General features: G+C 49.8%; 1 protein-coding gene across 1 annotated transcript in view; it reads right to left on the bottom strand.

Moving 5' to 3' along the window:
* The window catches only part of pcdh15b (protocadherin-related 15b), a 204,121-nt gene that overhangs the window by 103,704 nt on the left and 92,917 nt on the right, over positions 1 to 7,500 (bottom strand).

Raw genomic sequence — 7,500 nt, 5'->3', positions numbered from 1 at the left:
TGACAAAGGGACGAGTATTTGTCACTTCCTGTGCGGAGCGGCTGAAGTGAGTGGGAGTGGACACAAGAAGAGGCCCGCTCTGCTGCTCTGCTGCTCTGCTGGTGTCCTGCTGGTGTCCTGCTGGTGTCCTGATGGTGTCCTGCTGGCGAGGGGCCTTTACATTCAGAGTCTCCGCGCTCGTGTGTTAAAACAGCAGCGCTGCTGGCAGGCCAGGTTTGAAGCATCGAGCGAAGAATGCACTGAATGCTGAACAGCGGGGAAATCCATATTACACACATACACACGTACGCGTGTGTACACACACAGACACACACACACACACACACACAAATATACGCACACACATACACACACCCACGTACACACAGACAGACACACACACACACACACACACACACACACACACACACACACACACACACACACACACACACACACACAGACGTACACGTACGTACACACACACACACACACACACACACACGTACACAGCCAGACACACACCAGACTCCCTCAGAGGAAACATCCGAACAGATCATCCTTCCGGTATGAGTAAGCCGTTATTAGTGTGCAGTGGAGGGGGCGGCTGAGGTAAGTGGAGGTGGGGGGGCTGTATGCCGTGGTGGTGCTGGTGGTGCTGGTGGTGGGAGCCAGGCTCCATGGTGTGCCAGTTTACCCCTTGCCGTGCGCTCCACAGGGGGGAAGCTCAGGCCCATCCATCTGCATTAATCTCCTTCCCAAAACACACACGCCCACATCACATATCATATCATATCTGTTTCCTCCTTGCCCACCCTCACCACCACCACCTTCACCATCTCCACCCCCATGCACCCTTTCCTATCTCCCTCATGCCCGCCACCGTGTCCCACCTATGCCTATCTTCGCCACGCTACGCCACCACCCTCATCACCACCTTCATCACCTCCACCACTGTGAATCCTCTCCTATCTCCCTCACCCCCACCACTATTCTATATCCCAGCGCCTGTCTTCCCAAAACTACAGCAACACTATCACCTCCACCACTGTGAACCCTCTCCTATCTCCCTCATCCCCCACCACCATCCTATATCCCAGCGCCTGTCTTCTCCAAACTACAGCAACACCCTCACCACCACCTTCACCAACACCACCTTCATCACCTCCACCACTGTGAACCCTCTCCTATCTCCCTCATCCCCACTTCTATCCCAGCACCTGTCTTCTCCAAACTACAGCATCACCCCAACCACCACCCCTACCACCACCACCTGCATGCGCCCTCTCTCAATCCCCTATCTCACAGTGCCCGTGCCACATCACCACCCTCACCCCACCACCATCCTGTATCCTAGCGCCTGTCTACTCTATGCCACCCTCGCCACCACTGTGCACTCTCTCCTGTCTCCCTCACCCCAAACCCCCTATCTCCCAGCGTCTGTCTCTACACCACCCCACGGCACCATCCTTACCCCCACCTCCACCCTCACCACCGTCCTATCTCCCAGCGCCTGTCTCTACACCACCCCACGGCACCATCCTTACCCCCACCTCCACCCTCACCACCGTCCTATCTCCCAGCTCCTGTCTTCACCACCACCCCCACCCCCCCACCCTCGGTGCCCTCTCCTATCTGCTAGCGCCTGTCTACCCCTCGCCACGCCACACACACGCTATCATCAAATGTCATATTTCTCTCTCCGCCTGCCAGAGAGGAAAAGAGATTCGCCCTCCCGGAGAACAGCGCATCTCCTTTGTCGCCGCGGCAACGCGTATATGCGCTAGATAATCTATCGGAGGCCTTCTAGTGATGAGGCGTGTGACAGCAGGGGGAAATGAACCATCTCGCCGCATTCTGTTGTGTATTCTGACAACCTACATGCTTTGCTTTGCATCAAATTGCTTTCGGGGTGGTGAGCGTGATATTGCTACATGAGAGAGCATCATCTCGGTATGAAGTATATGTGCATACAGTATGTGTGTGTGTGTGTGTGTGTGTGTGTGTGTGTGTGTGTGTGCACGTGTGCGCATGTGTGTGTACATGTGTATGTGTGTGTGTGTGTGTGTGTGTGTGTGTGAGTGTGTGTGTGTGAGTATGTGTGTACAGTTTATGTGTGTATGCGTGTGCATATGTGTATGTGTGTGTGGTGAACTAACGTTGTGTACGACAAGCGTATGCTGCACTCATCCCAACCCTCCACACACACACTGACGCTCTCTCTCTGTGGCTGTCTCCGAGCCGTATCTCCTGACATCACTTCCTGTCTCCTCTCAGGGAATCGGCGCCGATAAGCAAACCGCTGAGCGCAGCAGAATCGGACCGACTAAAATAACAGCGCCGTAGAAAAAAAAAAAAAAAAAAACAGGACAAAGTTATGTACACACTTAAGTAGTCTGTTGTGGAGCCTCAGGTGCCGAGGCCTTTTGCGGGGAGAATTACCCTTTTGGCAAACATTTGTATACCCTCCCCTCCGTCGTCCTTTGCAGGGGCGGGAGCATGGAGCCGAGATAAGGGAGCGAAATGGTTCTCAAGGAGATGGTTTGAGTTTGTTGTTGTTGTCGAGGCGATAACAATGTTTCTTCGCCGCGGCAACCGAGGCTGAAACACTGAGGGCCTGGCCAAAGCGCTAGTCAGGGTGGCAGAAGGAGTTTATCTCCATCTCTGGTACTACATCCACAATGTTAGGAGGGTTAGAGGGGGGTGGGGCTGGGGTGGGGGGAGGCAGTGACCTTATATGGCTCCGAGAGTTCCTCCAGAGTTTGCGGTAGACTAAAGTCAGAGCGGGATACGGCCTTCGCGTTAATCTCTTCTAAGCAGTGGCCTGTGATTAGCTTCTAGACACACAAACAAACAAACAGCGCTCACGCGCGCGGGGGGCAGTTGCGGGCATGTGTGCGGGCAGTGCCACCACACATATCTCAACGCGTTTATGCTCGCGCCGGGCATCTCTGGACACGGTGCCCCTTCTCATAATGCCCAGTGACCAGCTGCCAAGGAAAAGGTCAATGATTTTTAAGAGCCCTTAAACCGGAGACCGAACACATGACTGCACAGACACACACACACACAGACACAGACACACACAGACACACACAGACACACACAGACACACACAGACACACACACACACACACACACACACACACACACACAGACAGACAGACAGACAGACAGACAGACAGACAGACAGACAGACAGACAGACAGACAGACAGACAGACACACACACACAAACTTTTTTATTTCTTCTCATCACTCTCAGTTGTTGTATTCAGAACATGCAAAGCCCTGAGTTTAGAGGGGACAGAGACATTACTCTCCAGACAATAGATTATGGGGAACGAAAAGAGCAATAGGGGGGAAGAGAGAAGAGGTGAATGAGTGGGAGGAGAGAGAGAGAGAGAGAGAGAGAGTCACGAGTAAGGGAATGAGATCACTGTGTCTCTGAGACTTTTTTTTTCACAAATATGACTTTCATGAGAGTGAGGACAAGTGTGTGTCTCTTGAGTATGTGTGAGAGTGTGTGTGTGTGTGACAGAGAGTGTGTGTGTGTGTGTGTGTGTGTAAAGGGGCAGCTTGCCACCTGCCAATTCTCCCAATTAAGGTAGCTTCTAATGAAATCAGCGGAGATACTCACTTATCAGGGCTTGGCAGAGAGTGAAAAGGAGAGCGTGGCGCGGCGCACGAGAGAGCGAGAGAGAGAGCGTCCCGAATCACTATTCATTTCCCATGAAGGTCGGCGCGCTCTTGTGCTAACTCTTCATTAATGACTGGGCCTGGGTCACTCAGGTGAAGTGAGCCTTGCCGCGTCGTCCCTTTGATAATGGCGGCCCCCCCTTCTCACTGCCATCTGACTCAAGATAGTGGCCTAATGTCTTTGTTAACTGTTAACACACAAGCATGCACACACTCACACATGCATACACACAAACGTACCACACATGCCTGCACACACACACACACACACACACACACACACACGTGTGCATAAGATCATAGAAGAGGAAGACACAGACACAGACTATTTTCTTCCTCTCCATCATGTGGACAGAGGGTGTGTGTGTGTGTGTGTGTGTGTGTGTGTGCACATGCGTGCATCTGTGTGTTTGTGTGTCTACAGTATATGTTTGTGTCTCTGTGCGTGTGTGTGTGTGTGTATGTGCACTTGCATGTGTGCATCTCTCCTCTTCCAATTTCTCCCTGACCGTTTTTTTTAACCGAAATGTGAATTCCAGCCATGCGCCGCGTGTCCTTGCCATGTCCTGTATGAGTTAGACACCTACTGACTCCTCCTCCACCTATGCTGACTCCTCCTCCACCCACGCAGACTCCTCCTCCACATATGAAGACTCCTCATCCACCTACGCTGACTCCTCCTTCATTTACACGACTCCTCCTCCACAAACACGGACCCCTCCTCCAGACACGTCGACTCCTCCTCCACATACGCCGACTCCTCCTTCCCGTACACTGACTCCTCCTCCACCTACACTGACTCCTCCTCCACATACGCTGACTCCTCCTTATTAGCTCTCCACCACAGGCCCCCCTCAAAACAAGAACTCTCTCTGAACGGCCAGAATGATGCTACCAATAGTCGCACGTTTCTCTCAATGCACACACACACGCTCACACACACACACACACACACACACACACACACACACACACACACACACACACACACACACACACACACACACACACACACACACTCTCTCTCTCTCTCTCTTTCTTTCTCTCTCCCTCTCTCTCTCTCCCCCTCTCTCTCTCTCTCTCTCTCTCTCTCTCTCTCTCTCTCTCTCTCTCTCTCTCTCTCTCTCTCTCTCTCTCTCTCTCTCTCTCTCTCTCTCTCTCTCTCTCCCCCTCTCTCCCCCTCTCTCTCTCTCTCTCGCGCAATATTTAACAGAGCCCCTATGTGGACGGGAGATGGGTGATTGATTGTTCAGGGCCCTCCCTGCTGCCCACTGTCCTAATCTCCCGGAAAAAACACCAACAGCTCTCCAGGCTTGTTTGATAGCTCATGATGATGTGACAGCCAGCAACCCTAGGAAGGGTAGGAACGGAAGGCTTATTCACTTCACTGAGATACCTCGGCTCTGTTCTGCCCAAACCATTTTCTTGCTGATGTTGACAAAATAACATTATTTGTTATGATTTATCTCATCTCCTAGTGTGCATTAGATTAGAATTTTAGAGTTAGAGGCTACAATTTGTATCGTACTGTAGCTTATGTAAGAAATATGGTTTCACAAATTCACGACGACTCAACTAGCAATGATAAATAATGCATTTCTGTAGATGTTTTAGCGTGCTTGAAAAGTGTGCATGCTTGAAAAGCTAAATTGAAAGTTTCCTCAGTTTAGAATATTAAGATATAGATTTTTATCCATATGATAGCATTACATTTTTGATTGTATGTAATAGTGGAATCAAGTATTATAAAAGCTACACTTGTGGACTATTACAAAATAGATAGAATACAAAATAGAAACATTGGACATTATCTTTTCACAGTGGAGTTAGGTGTCCATCCTATATGCTATATATATCCTATATAAACGCCCACAACAGACAAACCTGTCAACCTAGATGTAGATGTTTCTAACTTGCACTGCCAAAAATCCTCCAGTGAAATTAATTCTTTCCAGATACCTTGCTGGTAAGAAAAACATCCTAGCACAAATCCTGAAACAAAGATCCACACTGACACCCATATCCGCGCGCATAAAGCACACACACACACACACACACACACACACACACACACACACACACACACACAAACACCGGTGTGCATACACACAAACACACACACACACAAAACGACGTACTACATACACACAAACAAACACACACAAACAAACACACCGGTGTGCATACACACACACAAACACCGGTGTGCATACACACACACACACACACACACACACACACACACACACACACACACACACACAAAACAACGTACTACATACACACAAACAAACACACACAAACACACCGGTGTGCATACACACACAGACACACAGACACACACACACGAGTGCGTGTGCCCACTGCAGCACCGTTCATTCATCTCAATCATGGAGATGTAATTACTCGGCGGCAGGGGGGCCCCGCGGTGTCTCATTCTTCTCCATTTAGATCGGACGCTCTCCGCTCCTCAGCCACACCGCAAACACCCAGCAGGGCCCGAGCATCAGAGCCCACAGCAGTGAGGGAGGAAACTGATTGAAAATAAAGGGATGACTTGAAAAGGAGAGATGGATGGATAGATGAGAAGATGAATTAATGATGAGATGGATGGAAAGAAGGATACTTAGATAGATAGATAGATGGATGGATGGATGGATGGATGGATGGGTGCATGGATGGGATGGATAAACGAATGACCGCATGCACTGAGCGATTGAAAGGCTAAAAGGTTCACTTGGGTAGTCACTTGAAAAAGTAACCACTGCTTTTTTTCTGCTGACTGACTGATCGACTTGTTGACTGACTAATGGGCCGCCATTGACTAATGGGTCGACCGCATGATAGACTGAATAAACAACTCCGGTAGGCCATGCGATACTCCGAAGACCGCCTGGCCTGTCCTGTTCGGCAGGCCTTCGACTGGCAATGATAAACAAGCCCAGGATCCTTTCGATGTTACTGCCTAAAGACATTCTAGAAGCCTCCGTCTAGGAAAGATAGATAAGTGTACACGTCGCTTCGATGTCGATAACCAGTGACATACGACATCCTGAGTGCACTTCTATTAGCTCCTGTCTGCTCTGAGAAAAACAATAAAGCCTCAATCGCTCCATTATTAAAGAAAGATCCCAGCTTATTCTTCCGCCTGGATTGCTACTAGCAGTTGTGTTGGACTAGAATCTCTAAAACGTACACACTGTGAATGTGTCTGCTTTTGCTTGGAATCGTCTTTTCATAAGGTAGCTCCAAGCTTGTTTTTGGCTTATTCCCAGGACATTAAAAAAGTTTTCATCTCTCAATCTCTCTTTTTATCTCCTCTTGCATAGCAAAAACAAAGAAAAACAAAGTTTGTCCCTCCTCACATCCGACAGCAACAGAGTAGTGTTAGTAGAGAGGGGTTGTTATAGCAAAGGGAGCGAGCCGTCAGCTGAACTCAGCCCCTGTTTCTAAAGGGTCCTTGCAGCTTGACATGCTCTTTGGTATAGTAGTCAGAGTGCAAAGGGTCCTTGCAACGACATGCTCTTTGGTATAGTAGTCAGAGTGCATACTACACATGGTGATGGTAATCGGTTCAACCCGTAATTTCGTAATTGGGGCAGCCGTGGTGTACTGGTTAGGGCTTCGGGCTTGTAACCGGAGGGTTGCCGGTTCGATCTCCGACCAGTCCACCACGGCTGAAGTGTCCTTGAGCAAGGCACCTAACCCCTCACTGCTCCCCGAGCGCCGCTGGTTGGGCAGGCAGCTCACTGCTCTGGGTTAGAGGGTTAGAGGTTAGTGTGATTCACCTCACTGTGTGTGTGCTGTGTGTGTTCACTAATTC

Source organism: Sardina pilchardus, chromosome 22 (assembly GCF_963854185.1).
Source record: "Sardina pilchardus chromosome 22, fSarPil1.1, whole genome shotgun sequence".
In the NCBI taxonomy this organism is placed as follows: domain Eukaryota; kingdom Metazoa; phylum Chordata; class Actinopteri; order Clupeiformes; family Clupeidae; genus Sardina; species Sardina pilchardus.
This window is presented reverse-complemented; position numbering and strand designations above follow the sequence as displayed.